This window comes from Chrysemys picta, chromosome 13 (genome assembly GCF_011386835.1).
Source record: "Chrysemys picta bellii isolate R12L10 chromosome 13, ASM1138683v2, whole genome shotgun sequence".
Classification (NCBI taxonomy): Eukaryota; Metazoa; Chordata; order Testudines; family Emydidae; genus Chrysemys; species Chrysemys picta.
This window is the reverse complement of record NC_088803.1, coordinates 36,974,038-36,989,719: the sequence shown is the minus strand read 5'-3', so window position 1 is coordinate 36,989,719 and position 15,682 is coordinate 36,974,038. Positions and strand designations below refer to the sequence as shown.

General features: G+C 41.0%; 1 protein-coding gene and 1 long non-coding RNA gene across 14 annotated transcripts in view; one reads left to right on the top strand and one right to left on the bottom strand.

Moving 5' to 3' along the window:
• LOC101934267 (uncharacterized) overlaps nt 1–14,872 on the top strand; it is an 87,491-nt gene extending 72,619 nt beyond the window's left edge. Inside the window, exons 3-4 of the long non-coding RNA XR_256619.4 lie at nt 6,794–6,865; nt 14,741–14,872. This is a non-coding gene — a long non-coding RNA (uncharacterized LOC101934267). The remainder of the gene's footprint in view (nt 1–6,793; nt 6,866–14,740) is intronic.
• The window catches only part of EYA2 (EYA transcriptional coactivator and phosphatase 2), a 154,335-nt gene that overhangs the window by 66,253 nt on the left and 72,400 nt on the right, over nt 1–15,682 (bottom strand). The window lies entirely within an intron of this gene.

The window sequence follows — 15,682 nt, the reverse complement described above, 5'->3', positions numbered from 1 at the left end:
TCATTGCACATAAGCCAGCAAACAGATTTTCACTGGGTGATGTCTTTCACTCAGTGGGCTGGATATGAACCAGCGAATTAGCTCTGTATTCCATTCCTACACTCTTGAGCATCATTGTCTTAATTAGGCCAAAGTTAACCATCCTGCTCCCTCTCCTATATGTGTATCACACTGTATGGGTAAAGCACCCAATGGGTGCTCTGCAAATGCCCACTGAGCAAGGCCTTCTCCTGACACCCTGCAACTGTGGCTGCAGAAAGAGCTGGTTTCACAAGTAGATATACCTGGCAATGCTCTTGTGACTAGTGCTAACAAAAAATAATAATAAAAATTTCCATTCCGCTGATTCACAATAAAGACTTGAAATATCAAAAATGTTTATGGAATGGAAAGTTCTCAAAGATTTGGATACAAAAGTGTAGACACATTGCATTTCAGCTTGGTTCAACATTACTCTGTGTTCTTCTGAGCTGCCACAGTGCCTCACGGGAGTTGTAGTTCAAGTGGCTCCTGCTCCCATTCTCCTCTATGGGCTAGGTTCCCTGGCCAGACTACATGTCCCATATTTTTTTGGATGGTTTTCTTTCTGGTTAAACTGTTGTGCTTCATCATGGAAGATGTGGTCTGCCTAGAGAGCCCAGCCCAGTGAGGAGACGAAGGGCAGTGGGCATGAGGCACTGCAGCAGTTCAGGAGAACAGAGACTAATGGTGACCCAACCCCAAATATTTTGTTTCGGTTTTTCCTGACTGAAAACTGAAAAAGTTCAGTAAAATCAAAAATTTGCCACAAACAGTTTTGATTTTGTGGAAACTTCATTTTACACACACACACACACACACACACACACACACACACACACACACACACACACACACACACACACACACACACACACAGTAAAAAGAGTAAAAAAATTCTCAATGAGTTCCAATAGTGACACTGTCAAATGACACCCCTTCATCAAGCCATTATCAAGCACCTCCCTTCCTCCCTTCCCTTCCTATTGTTTCCTGCCACCTGTCCATTTATGTTAAACTCTTTCCCAGGTTGTAGGATGTGCTTCAATAACCAGCGATGGGCTTGAGCAGTTTCTGAAAAGTTTAGGTGGGGGGGGGGGAGGGCGGAGAAAGGGGAGGTCCCTAGAGTCCTTGGGATGTGTCCCATATTTGGAATGCCTGGGCTCTCTCATCTCTGAACTGATACTGCCCTGTTGTGTAGGGCTATTGCTTTCAGATGCTCCTAATGGATGGCACGATATCCCAACCTTAAGCTAATGGCAATTGGCTGATCTTTAATAGTGTACTTGAAAGTAACCAAGATGGGCCCAAATCAAAAATCTGGAGCCAAACTCCCCTAAATTGTGACACTATGAAACTTGAGCCAAACTCTATAGCTCCAGCCCATCTATAGGAAATACCAAGAGGAGGCACTTCCAGAAGTTGTATTAAAACATCAAAGCTTTCCTATGACTCCTTAGTCCTCCACTAAGGTCTAGGATTGCTATGTGGTGGAGGAAGGGAGTAATACAGCAAGTCATGTTGTACACTGAAATCCTCAGCCATTCCTAATAATAATACTACCATTCTATAACACTGAAACACAAATAATTAAGTACACATTTATTCAGTACTTTTCCCTTTCAGAGTTTCTCTCTCGCCTAATGGATATATTTCCTCTATCATGGGTGAGTGAGTGAGCAACATTTATCTACCTTGCTGGGTCCGTGTCACCCAGCTTGCATTCAAACTTCCCACTTTTAAATCAGAAACACAGACCAGGATCTTTCCCTTGGCATCTTCTCCATATGGAGTGTAGTTCACATCTGTGTTCAATCAAATCAGTTGCTAAATGTCACAATGCCCTCATTCACAGGTTGCTTAAAGAACATTTAGCTGGTAATAAAACAATCTGGATTCTAGAAGAGAACAGTTCTTCAGACATACTGTACAGTAAATGTTCCCACAGAGTACATCTACCACAAGCAAACACAAATTCAGACACCATACAACAGCTGTGCATGCTCTGTAAAAAAAACCTCTCTGTAGATCCAGTGCCATGGACTTTCTTGTGATGGGGAGAAGAGGGATACATTGGAGTGCACAAGGACAACACTCAAAGTGAAAGTTTAGTAAGTTTATGAATGTTATAGCCTGTCCCTCAGGGTAAATGGATTCCCTTTGCTATTCCTCTACGCTTTTTTTTTTTAAATTAAAACAGATTTTTAAAATGTGTGCCATGTTCAGATACAATTTCATTTGTGCCTGAGCCGGATCGAGGCTGCAAGTAACTGCTGGGAAAAAGTTGTCATGCTGAGCATTCAAGCCCCAAGCTAACATGGCAACTTGCAGGCCTGCCAGGTGTCCCGCACCTCCTGCGGCACTCACGCATGCAGAACTCCCCACGCATTCCCACAGACTGAATGCAGACAGCATGCAGCTGGACTGCAGAAATGGTCTACGGTTGGGGCTGCTGTGGCACCTGCTGAGCAGGCACACAAGTAGCTTCTGTCTTGCTGTGCCCCTTATAAGAAATAAGTGGGGAAAAAACAGCTGGGAGGGCAGCCAAGTGGCAGCAAGAGCAAGTGGAGGCAGGGACAGGTGGCGAGGGGGACCCAGTACTGGCCCCAGGCTCCCTCTCACAGCCACCAATTTGACCCCTTCAGCAGGTCCCAGATTCCACCCAGCCCATAGCCACCCCACCCAGCTATCCCCATCTTCCCAGGCACTCCCACAGTCCCAGCTGTCCCCAGATTCTCACCCAGCCATCCAGCTGCCTCCCTAGACAGCCCCACAAACCCCACCTACCTCTTCCCAGCTTCCCCTGATACCCTGACCAACCCCCAAACTTAGCTATACACAGCTTCTCCCTCCCACAATCTCTACTCCCAGCCACTGAGCTTGTCTCTTCTCCCTCTGCCCTGCCGACACTCACAAATTGGGTTTCCCCCTCCAGTTACCCCGCAAACCTAACTACCCTAGAGCTATCCCCCTGCCCTCATGGACATTACCACAAGCCCAGCCGCTCTGGTACTCCCCTGTCCTCTGAAAGCTCTCACCAATGCCCACCTATTCCCCAGACATCCTTCAGCACCTGCCACAGCTGCCAGGTTTTGTCCTTCCCCCACCATCATCTGGGGCACAGCACAATGACCATAAGCTGAAGTTTATGGTCATTTACAAACATGTAAATTTTAATGAGTAATTTGTAATGCTTGCAAATAAATAGGCACAAAATGTCCCATATGAATCTGCACAAAACTTGGCAGCCGTGAACTTGCAAAAAAAAAAAAAAAAAAAAAAAGGTAAGGCCCTCCAATAGTAGTCCTTTAGCTCTCCCTTTCAGCCATTAATGGATTCAGCCACAGGCTTTGAGAAGTTAATTGTGGCCTTTGCCCCTCAAGAGAGCGCCATCAAGGTTTCAGATAGGCTACCAGTGGGTCCTGCCTATACACCTCTTCTGCTGCTTTGGTCCTCTTTGGAAAGTCTGCCAGTAACCAGCTGCCCTGCACTGCATCCCTGTGGAGAGAAATGCAGTCCTTGGACCTGATTTACCACTATATTACTCTAATTTCTATTTCAATAAAACCACCAGCAATACTGTTCATTTTCCTATGATTTCTCCACTTATAAAATGTCTCCATTCTTCTCTCCTGTACCTAACTCCTCACCTCCTTACCTCCAATAGCTTCTCGAAATCCAAAGACCACAGTAAACTGCCCAATCTTTTACGCAATCTCTCTATACTGCACTCATGGTAGTGTTGGAATGCCTAGCAAATTCTACGTGTTAGATGTTACAAAGTTCTCAGTTTCTCTCCCCATCCCATCTCCTTAATGGTAGTTTTTTTCCATCCCTTTTCCACTCAGGAAAGTTAGGATGATGAAGCAAGTTTGGCAATAAGATTGACAGCTGTTCTCAATGTTTTCAGGAGTAAGTTCCACACAGGCACTATCAAGAAAACTCTGTTTCTGCACTTACAAGGCTTGCTCATGCTGCTGAGAGTTCCATTGTTTCAGAGGAATGTAGCTGTCATGGGATGCTGCGGTTGTGGCAAATGAGGTGACCTGTTGGGTAATGTGGAGCAGTCCCACAGAGGGTTCTGAAGATTAGGGCTATACCCTTGAACTTGACAGTCCGTGCGGACCAGCATAGGGAGGAGAGCACCACAGAGATGTTCTCTCAGTGGGCTCTGTTGGTGAATACGTGAGCTGCTACACTCGGAACTAACAGGAGCTTTTTCTAGGTCATCTTTTCATTCCAGAACTGAAGGCACTGAAACAATCAAGCGTCACAAAAATGTAGATGGCCAAGGGTCTGAAGAGATGGAAGTGTGGAACAGGGCATTTTTCACAGACTTAACTATTTTGGTATACAGTAGCAGTGAGGAGTCCAGGAACATACAAAGGGTGCACAATATCTAGACTATCTGTGGCCACCTTGAGTGGTGGCTGATGTTATGATGGTGACAACTTGCAGAAGTGGTTGAAAAGATACAACAAAATGATGATCCACTGATTCTTCCAGTTCACAATTAGTTCCAATGAAAGACCTCTGAAAGGATTTTTTTTTATAATCTCCTAATACTAATAAATTAAATGTCCCATGCAATAGTGACACACTGGGTTTTATAACCCTGTACAACATGGCATGTGCTGTTTTATACACAACATGTTGTTCAGACTTATATTAAAAAACTAATGCTCCTACAGGGAACAGTGCTGGCAGTCAGTGATGCAAGGAAAAGTACCAGTATAACTCCCAACAGTGTTTGCATTACTCCATTCTATGGCCAACATCTGGCTGGTGACTTCGGTGGTCATTCAGAAGGTTTTTTGCAGCATTTTACCTCTCTGACAAGCTAATGTTTCCTGCAGTAAATATCGCCTTTTCCAAGCTGATACTTTTTTAGATAGAGGTTAAGCACCCGTCAGAATTACCTCCCACCAACAATACTCCAGTGCCTTGTAAGATTCTAAATCCTACGACATCTGCCTGCATTTATTGGGCAAGGAATCTCATAAAATGTTACACTGCTGTCAGCTGTGAAGCTATTTCAAGTGAGTATCTGACCTGCTAAAGGAGAAGATAAACTCAGCCCATATGTGCGCTGTGTCATACTGCTCAACTGTTTGCCATTAAGCATAATGACCCCTTCCACCAAACAGCCTGCTCTGTATTTCTATCTGGAAGGACTTGGATACTACTGAGAAGAGCACATTGTAAAAATCTATGTGGAAAGAGTGGTTCTGCACAACAGCACTGTGGCATTTTACTGCAGTAGCTTCTGCTAAAGCATACTGCTCTTTTAGAAACACAATGAACCTTGCACTAACAAATACCTCCTGTAGAATACCCGGTTTTACACCACCAATTTAAAATATCCCCATGAGGTTTCCACTACGATTTTGTTCAACCTCTGGTTTAGAAACCATCTCTATTAGGCTGACTGATTTTTACTGGTCACTTGGGTGACTATTTAGGACATATTTCATTGTACAACGTTTCTCGACCAAAGTCTCCTCCTTATGCTGCTTTGGGTCTGTGACCCATAATTCATTATTCACCCATGTCTGTAAAGCATGATGAATAAGACTGCTGTAAGGGTTTGGCTTTTATCTTCCTTTTTCTTTTTATAGGTGACCTGCTCCACATGACTCAATTCATTTTAAGGGTTTGAAAGTTCCTAGATTGCCTGCATTCACTATCTGAAGTGTAGTGCTGGGAAAGTGTCCCCTATATTATTTCTGAGAAAATGTTCACTCTAATCAGCTTTATAGGTTGCTGGTGCAGGTCCTATGGGAAACAAAGTTACATTTTCTTTAAAAATACATCACAAGAAAAAATTTTAAGCTAGTAGTAGACAATGCTGCAACAAAAACTTAGCTGAATTCAGTACAATTCCACATCACAATCTCCACCATCAAAAACCTCATTGGACATCTCAGCAAAGGGACCAAATACTAAATAACCCTTTCATCCTAACAGTGGTCCCTTGCATGGTCAAGTTTGTGGCACATTAGTAGGACAACATGAAATAAACTTGTATTGCCACTAACTGTGCTGTACCTGTCTTGTGGCGAGAAGAACTCAGTCTCAAGGGCTCTCTAGCAGACACCTTCAGCCAGCACTAAAATCTAGTTACACAATCTAAACTTTATGTGGTGAATAACAGACATGAATGTTATACTGGAGCTGGTAACAAACCCTATATTTAGGTTGCCCACTATTTTCTGGAGGACCACATGGGACAGGAACATGGCCAGGTGCCCTGCAAACACAAGCTTGGACCCAACGGCCCCTTCCCCTTGGGGGCACCACATGGAGCAGGAGTTCCCCTAATTTGTGGGGGTAAGGAGGAGAAAAAAGTGAGCACTGGCTCTCCCATCCCTGGACCCAGCACCTAGATCCAGTGGGCCATCCTCCTTCTGGGATAACAGTCTTCTCTCTCTATCGACTAGTGTAGTTAGTCCTATAGGTCAAGTGGCAGCAGTCTGTGCTTCAGTGCTGATGTTTCAGGGTTCAAATGCTGATAAATATATCATGGGATTGGAATAAGGTTTGTTACAGTTGTACATAAATGTAGTTAGTTTATATCTTTTTCCTTTAAAAAACACTTCAGAAAATTACATTATTTTCTCTTTTTTTAAAAAGACCTAAAAGAACATTATTTAGGTTGTAGCATTTGAAAGTTAGGAAATAGCAGATTTACTTGTCTGTGCAAACACATGTTGCACCCCTTTGTCCAAATGCACTGTGATAGCCTTTAACCACATGATCACATTTTTTCCCATAGGATCCCTGCCTCATTCAGTGCACAGAACGGACGAATGCACAAGAGGGAAGAATTAAGATTACACAGACCACGGTAAGTCTGGCATTTTCTATTCTGAGTACTTGACCTTGCAACCTTAATGTTTCTTAATGTAGTTTTTTGTATATAATTTTACCTAGACTATATTAAAATTCCCTCTCCTTGATAAATATTTTCATGAAAACATTGTTAGGGTTCCAAGTCAAGTATTCAATTAACCTTGTGTAACTTTTAGAATATTCTATGCAAGCCTAAAATAAAGTTGAGTAACCAAGAAAAGCTTCCTTATCTTCATTATCTTTCTCCTCTTTTTTCCCTCCCACTAAGTTATTTTTGATACATAACATACTCTGTTTCAAAAAACAAACACCCCCCCAACAAAACAATGCCTCCCACCCCCAAAAGCATACACCATCACCCCCATCTTAAATCTCACTGTAGACTTAGTCAACGTCAGGAACACCTCATGAAGGAATTCTGATTACAGATGAACTTGCAGTAAGATCTTTGGAATACCAAAAGTCCTCATGCATAATGATTGCAGAGCTAAAGAGTTTCATGGTTTACAAAAAGAAGAACAGGAGTACTTGTGGCACCTTAGAGACTAACAAATTTATTAGAGCATAAGCTTTCGTGGACTACAGCCCACTTCTTCGGATGCATCCGAAGAAGTGGGCTGTAGTCCACGAAAGCTTATGCTCTAATAAATTTGTTAATCTCTAAGGTGCCACAAGTACTCCTGTTCTTCTTTTTGCAGATACAGACTAACACGGCTGCTACTCTGAAACATGGTTTACAACTCCGTCTTCTGCTTCTGTTGCATCACTTTGTACCACATGCTTGTAGATCGGGTTGATGATGCAAGTGTGGACTAAACCCAGTTTTCTACTGTGATGTCAAATGCACATGAAATAGAATAATCGATAATTTCAAAACTAGATGCCCATTCCCCATTCAGGTATTGACACTATATTCTGAATTTTTTTTCTTTTTTGGCAAATGACCCAAGAGGTGCAAGATACTCCATGTAATTTAATTCTGCTACCAGAAATTAATACATTTTGGAAATTGAGTAACACCTCTTAAAATCCTGTAGTTTGGTGTATTTTCAAGGTGAAATATGAATTTCGGATGTGAGCTGATTCAAGTATGTATTCACCTCTTAGCATTAAATATATTTCTATTAGCCCTTGGAAAAATATGCCCTTTTTCCTGGCCTCCTTTTATCAGTTATACACTGTTCCATTGCTTACTAGAAATGGGGAATTGAAACCCAAGATCTTCTGGAAGCAAAGATGTATTGTTTCCTTTAGGGTGTATGAAATCATTTGGTTTGTAATTCAGATCACAATAGAAACAATAGTATAGACTCATAGAAAGGAATCTCAGCACAAATCTTTGAAGTGCTATATACCTTAGAATTCTTCCAATTTCTTTTTAATTTTAAAGCTGCACATATATGCAAGAGTAAATATAGATGGTCAATACAGAATTCTATTGCTTTGGTCCAATGAATTAATTGCATTTTTAATCTAAATCCTGGGAAATTCTAACTATATTTGCATTTCTAAAGTACTCATTGGTTATGGTGCCATTGGTTATATGTGCCACCTGATTCCAAGGCACAGTCAACATTCCTTGGAATCAGGTGTAGGGGCTTCCAAACAGTCTCCTCTGCATTAGAAACTGCTTTGTGATGGGAAGAATTAAGTGACCTGGGCTGTCTGGGTCCTGATGATCAGAGGGGAAGTAAATCAGATGACCCTTTAATGGCACTTGCCAACTAAAATCAAATCTTAAAACTGAAAATAAAAAAGTGAGCATAACACAAACTGACAAGAGCCTGGAAACTCAGAAGTAAGGTGGGTTCCCAACCTTTGCCCATGCTATTGACAGGAAGAAATTGAACAGGTGCTGAAGATCAAGTGCCAACTTGAACTTCACACATCCAGGACTTCAATGTGTCAAGCCAACACTATTTTGCATGTGTAGATCCCTGTTCTAATAATTGTCTATTGTTAACAGTCACCTGGAAAACAAAGAATTTAAACACTACATTCCCCTGTAATATATAAATCAAATTCTTATCTAGGAGTGTTACATTGTGAGATGCCATAAGCAACACAGTAGTTAGGCTCTAGTACACCAAATCCCAGATTTTCAGACTAGCCTCAGCCAAGCCTCTCTTTTTGCAAAAGTAAATGTAACCACTTGGACAGGTGATGACCTAATCTGTGCTTGCAAATCAGTGAACAGTCCACATGCTAGTATTTATAGCCACAATTCATCTTGGTCACAGAAAAAAAATACAGGCATTTTTTAATATTGAAATTAGTATAGGAGAAGTAATGTATAAAGACTTACTACATCTAGTTTCGCTTCAATTTTATACAGTGAAATTCTATTGTTCCTATCTCAGGATTCAGCCTTTTCTTGTTTCTCAGTCTAAACTAGCTCTTAATTCATGGAGGATGGTGAGACTTCTGAATTCCATCTGGATATTGGTCAGAACAGCTTTTTCAGATTTCCACCAGGGAATAAGAGACAAAATTTAACAAGAAATAAGAATATAAAGATCTATAAAGAACAGAAGTTTCTGTTTGTGATAAGCAGAGTCATCTTCTGGAGGGTTCCCGAGGAGAACAATCCTTTGATTTAATGAACACTGTGGCATTTAGTTTCAGAAAGGGGAACTATGCAAAAATGAGGAGATTAGTTAAACAGAAATTAAAAGGTACAGTGACTAGAGTGAAATCCCTGCAAGCTGCATGGACACTTTTCAAAGACACAATAATAGAGGCCCAACTTAAATGTATACCCCAAATTAAAAAACACAGTAAAAGAACTAAAAAAGAGCCACTGTGGCTTAACAACCATGTAAAAGAAGCACTGAGAGATAAAAAGGCATCTTTTAAAAAGTGGAAGTCAAGTGAGGTAAATAGAAAGGAGCATAAACACTGCCAAATTAAGTGTAAAAATGTAATAAGAAAAGCCAAAAAGGAGATTGAAGAACAGCTAGCCAAACACTCGAAAGGTAATAACAAAATGTTTTTTTAAGTACATCAGAAGCAGGAAGCCTGCTAAACAACCAGTGGGGCCCCTGGACGATCGAGATACAAAAGGAGCACGCAAAGACGATAAAATAATTGCGGAGAAACTAAATGAATTCTTTGCTTCAGTCTTCATGGCTGAGGATGTTAGGGAGATTCCCAAACCTGAGCCATCCTTTGTAGGTGACAAATCTGAGGAATTGTCACAGATTGAAGTGTCATTAGAGGAGGTTTTGCAATTAATTGATAAACTTAACAGTAACAAGTCACCGGGACCCGATGGCATTCACCCAAGAGTTCCGAAAGAACTCAAATGTGAAATTGTGGAACTATTAACTATGGTTTGTAACCTGTCCTTTAAATCCGCTTCTGTACCCAATGACTGGAAGATAGCTAATGTAACGCCAATATTTAAAAAGGGCTCTAGAGGTGATCCTGGCAATTACAGACCGGTAAGTCTAACGTCAGTACCCGCAAATTAGTTGAAACAATAGTAAAGAATAAAATTGTCAGACACATAGAAGAACATAAATTGTTGGGCAAAAGTCAGCATGGTTTCTGTAAAGGAAAATCATGTCTTACTAATCTATTAGAGTTCTTTGAAGGGGTCAACAAACATGTGGACAAGGGGGATCCAGTGGACATAGTGTACTTAGATTTCCAGAAAGCCTTTCACAAGGCCCCTCACCAAAGGCTCTTATGTAAATTAAGTTGTCATGGGATAAGAGGGAAGATCCTTTCATGGATTGAGAACTGGTTAAAAGACAGGGAACAAAGGGTAGGAATAAATGGTAAATTTTCAGAATGGAGAGGGATAACTAGTGGTATTCCCTAAGGGTCAGTCCTAGGACCAATCCTATTCAACTTATTCATAAATGATCTGGAAAAAGGGGTAAACAGTGAGGTGGCAAAGTTCGCAGACGATACTAAACTGCTCAAGACAGTTAAGACCAAAGCAGACTGTGAAGAATTTCAAAAAGATCTCTCAAAACTAAGTGATTGGGCAACAAAATGGCAAATGAAATTTAATGTGGATAAATGTAAAGTAATGTACTCTGGAAAAAATAACCCCAACTATACATACAATATGATGGGGGCTAATTTAGCTACAACTAATCAGAAAAGAAATCTTGGAGTCATCGTGGATTGTTCTCTGAAGACATCCACACAGTGTGCAGCGGCAGTCAAAAAAGCAAACAGGATGTTAGGAATCATTAAAAAGGGATAGAGAATAAGACAGAGAATATCTTATTGCCCTTATATAAATCCATAATACGCCCACATCTCGACTACAGATGTGGTCTCCTCATCTCAAAAAAGATATACTGGCATTAGAAAAGGTTCAGAGAAGGGCAACTAGAATGATTAGGGGTTTGGAACGGGTCCCATATGAGGAGAGATTAATGAGGCTAGGACTTTTCAGCTTGGAAAAGAGGAGACTAAGGGGGGATATGATAGAGGTATATAAAATCATGAGTCATGTGGAGAAAGTAAATAAGGAAAAGTTATTTACTTGTTCCCATAATATAAGAACTAGGGGCCACCAAATGAAATTATTGGGCAGCAGGTTTAAAACAAATAAAAGGAAGTGCTTCTTCACATAGCGCACAGTCAACCTGTGGAACTCCTTGCCTGAGAAGGTTGTAAAGGCTAGGACTATAACAGGATTTAAAAGAGAACTAGATAAATTCATGGAGATTAAGTCCATTAATGGCTATTAGCCAGGATGTGTAAGGAATGGTGTCCCTAACCTCTGTTTGTCAGAGGGTGGAGATGGATGGTAGGAGAGAGATCACTTGATCATTATCTGTTAGGTTCACTCCCTCTGGGGCACCTGGCATTGGCCACTGTCGGCAGACAGGATACTGGGCTGGATGGACCTTTGGTCTGACCCAGTATGGCCGTTCTTATGTTCTTACGTTCTTATGAAGAATCCACATTCTGTTCCAACAATTTATTCAATATTTGTTGTGTATTTTCCCAGAATTATTGAAGTTTCACACAATTCCATAGCATATTTATTAAGTTTGCTGGTGCAATTTTTCCAGGCAAAACTGTGCCTGCAAAAAGACAGAGGTCTGTCTTTCGAAAATCTGAACCTTACGTCTTAAGATGCACAAACAGCAACCTCCAGTTGAAATTAGTTTTGGATGGGTCTTACTGCTCAGCCAGTGGCTGGTTCCTCTTATCTCTCAATACTGCTGCTGCCCAAAGCCTACAATGATCCTAATTAATCTCATCACAGATAACATGCAGGACTTGTGCCCAGCAAGACCAGCTATTGAATATGGGCTCAACAAACATGTCCCCATTCTGCGCTGCTGTCTTCCTCAGCTGGCAGGCTAGATAAAGGATTTCCCATAATTTCACAAATTTTAAGGCCAGAAGGAACCATCAAATCATCTAGACTGACCTGGCCATGGAATTTCATCCAGCTACTCCTGTACTGAGGCAAATAACTGATGTTTGACTAAAGTATATCTTCCAGAAAGGCCTCTAGTTTTTTTTGAGAGGAGGGTAGATATTTTTAAAGCATTAAGAATCAAGCAAAGTGAATTTTCATTTTTATTGCATCTTACCGAGTGTACAGATAATATAGTGACAACAGGCATTCATATATAGATGGGCTTGAAAGAATCCTCCTCTACCCTTGTCTCTGGAGGGCTTCCTCTTATCTTCTCTTGAACATTTCAACGGATGATATCTCAGCCACCACCCACAGGAAACATTCATCTTCAAAAGATATGCCTATTTTTGGTTGTAGAAATTCTCGGATGCAACAAAAACTGCTATTTTTTAATTTAACTTAGTTTTTGGCAGTGGGGTTTTCCCTGTTCTCCATTGAGCCTTGAGAATCTGCTCCCATCCAACCCCAAACTTGAAACCCCATCCACCGACTCCGGTGCCCAAGACAGATCATCCTTCCAGCCACTGGCTGGGCCAGGGGGGATGGATGTTCCAAACCATTTTTTAAAATTAATCTCTCATTTAAAAAGACTCCCTAAATTACAATTACCCATCTGTACATCTATCTTCCCGCCCCCTCTATACCCAATCACATCTCCCTCCCAAGTTCATGAAGACCTCATTTAATAAAGGTTTAAGAGTACATTTTTATGGCCAAGTTACAACAAACAACAACAACAAACATGAATTTGAATGCAAGTGTCAACAACAGTGTCTCTACGGCAGCAAACCATGGCAGAGCTAAAGCAGGGTTTTCTCCGTAGGTAGCAGTAGCACAGATTCCCTTGCAACATACAGTGCAGCATTGTCAACACCTTTCTCTCTCCCTCCATGACCCCCTCTGCCACAAAAATGCCTGGTTTTAAAACAAAGTAAATTTAGCACGGTCAGCCTTTGGTGTTTTGAAATGTTTGAAAGAGAGACTGCGCTGCTATTCTAGGGGAACTTGTATTTATACTGTAAAAAGTGAGGTCTGACCCCTTCTGATGAGAGGCCTCTCCCCCCTGAACTCACTGTGATATGGGGCACAGCTCTGCCGCCATAGTCTTAGACTGCGACTAATGCGAACCAGCTGGTGGAGCAGAAGACTTGAAAGGGGCTACTCATTTTCTAGGGAGGTTTTAATTTTATGAAGCTAAAGCATCTTAGTGACAGTTTGCTGAGAACATTCTCTCCCTCTCTTTCATTTTGGGAGACTTCAGATGGATTTATTGTCTACATCCTACAGCGTAACTCACATTACTCAAGTGTGAGCTTAAATTACCTCACCATATACTTGTTATTTCATCACTAAGCGTTTAAGATGCTAGATTTTCAAATATTAGCACTCAGTTTCTCCTTGTTAAACACACATATGCACACCACTAATCACTTGTTACATGGGTCCACAAGTACCTATTTTGTACATGTGCAAGCGTTACATAAGATTACTAGCAATTTAGGCATCCATTTTAAAATGTAGAAAATATTACCTATGTTGTACCTAAATCATGAGCTAAAATGTTCCCCTCATTAGAAAACCCATATCTGCCTACTAAATATATATTGAGTTTAGTGGAAGGGGGTTTTAAGGTAGGGTAATATTTCATATCACAAATATAGGTAACATATGCAGTTAAGTCCAGTGCAAGTCATCATTGCAGATATGAAATCTACTTATCTGTTAATTCGTTATGATATCTGCTATCTGTACAAGGAAGCTACACTCTCAGCAGTAACAAAGAATTCCCATTTATAGGTTTTTGGCCCCAAATATATGTGCACAGAACTCAATACTGCCCTGCAATCTCTTGCCAAAGACAAGTTATCATAGTTGCGTAACTGATCTTTTCTTTATAATATATGAAGTATTCTGTGGCTAAAGGGATTTGGATTTTTTTGGTTTTTAAATGGTGGGCAAACACTTTCCTGCCCAAATAAAGCGTTTGGAATGGTCTTTGGCTACAGTTTAAGTGTTGTGCAATTTCATTAGCACAGAGTTTCAAACCAGCAGTTGTTTAAGCAATAATAATTGAAGAGCCGGGCATTTCCTGGGGATTAAGGACCAGCTGGGAGGAGATGGCCTGAGGTGCAATTAAGGGACCACACCCGCTCACTAATCCACAGGAAATGCCCTGCAGCCTGGTCCTTATTGCTGTTTCTACACAGCTGATGCACTGTATGTTAGCCAGCGTGGCTGCTGGAGTTAATATTCCATTCAGTTGATCAAATGACAATGTTGTCTTGTTGCAAAAGTCTTTTAAGAGTAAGGAGTGACAATTTTGCTTTTACAGAGGACCAGATTTTGTTCTGTTACATCAGTGAAAATTCTGCGGAAACTACACTGAAGTCAGTGGAGTGACACCAGTGTCAAAATCCACAGTAACTGAGGGCAAAACCAGACACATTGTTCCTTTCTCTCTCTCAAACACAGACATGTGCATGACGGGGCACCAGCAGCAGTTGGCCCCAGGAAAAGGAAAGGTGGCACCAAAAGATACAAGAACAACCAAACAGCAGAAAGGGAATAGCAAGAGGGATGGAAATGAGAAGGGACACACAAGACTTGTTAATACACGTGGAGGAGCTGGGTACAGCATGGAGTGTTCGTGTTGCTAAGAGGGGCCGCCCTCATGTATTGGATGCCAGTTGCCTAATGGCTGTCAGATGTGGGGATGGATCCTGTAACAAAATGGATATAAGATCTGCTCAACATTTTCCAAGTTTCAATCTTTTAAACATTTTCTCAAAATTCTGAATTTCAACAAAGGGGTTGAATTAAAAAAAAAAAAAAAAAGGTAATGGAAAATTTCTCCCATATTCTGACCAGGTACCATATGAGAGCTGGCTGGAAATTTTGTTGAAATCTTGAATTTTGGCCAAAAAAATGGCAAACATTTTTCCTATATTTTTGATCAGCAATAATGGCTAGAACAAGACAGGCACGGAAACGTCCAGGATTTTTTTTAATTGTCTTTGCTAGGATTGGTGGAACATTCCTCCCTCCCCCCCAACCCCCCGTTAATGAAACATTGAGGGTCAGATTTTTTATTTATTTACTGGCCAGATTAGGAGTCTAAATGCACGCACTACTGTGCACCTAATTTGCATGTGCAATTACCACAGTTGCAGGTACAACAGGTAACTGGCTAACCAGATGCATTTAGGGATTTGCTCATCTGATGTCTGCATTCAGTTTCGGTAATTGGCCTTTTAGATTGTTTAGGGCATGGACTGAATTTAATCTGTGTCTTGTATCATGTCATCTGTGCTAAACAAATAATAATTTCATGAGCAAATTAGCACATCGTTGTTCTTCTAAAGGGTCTGAAGATTTGGCCATAGAAGCAGTTTGTTAAAAGGGTACAATATCTCT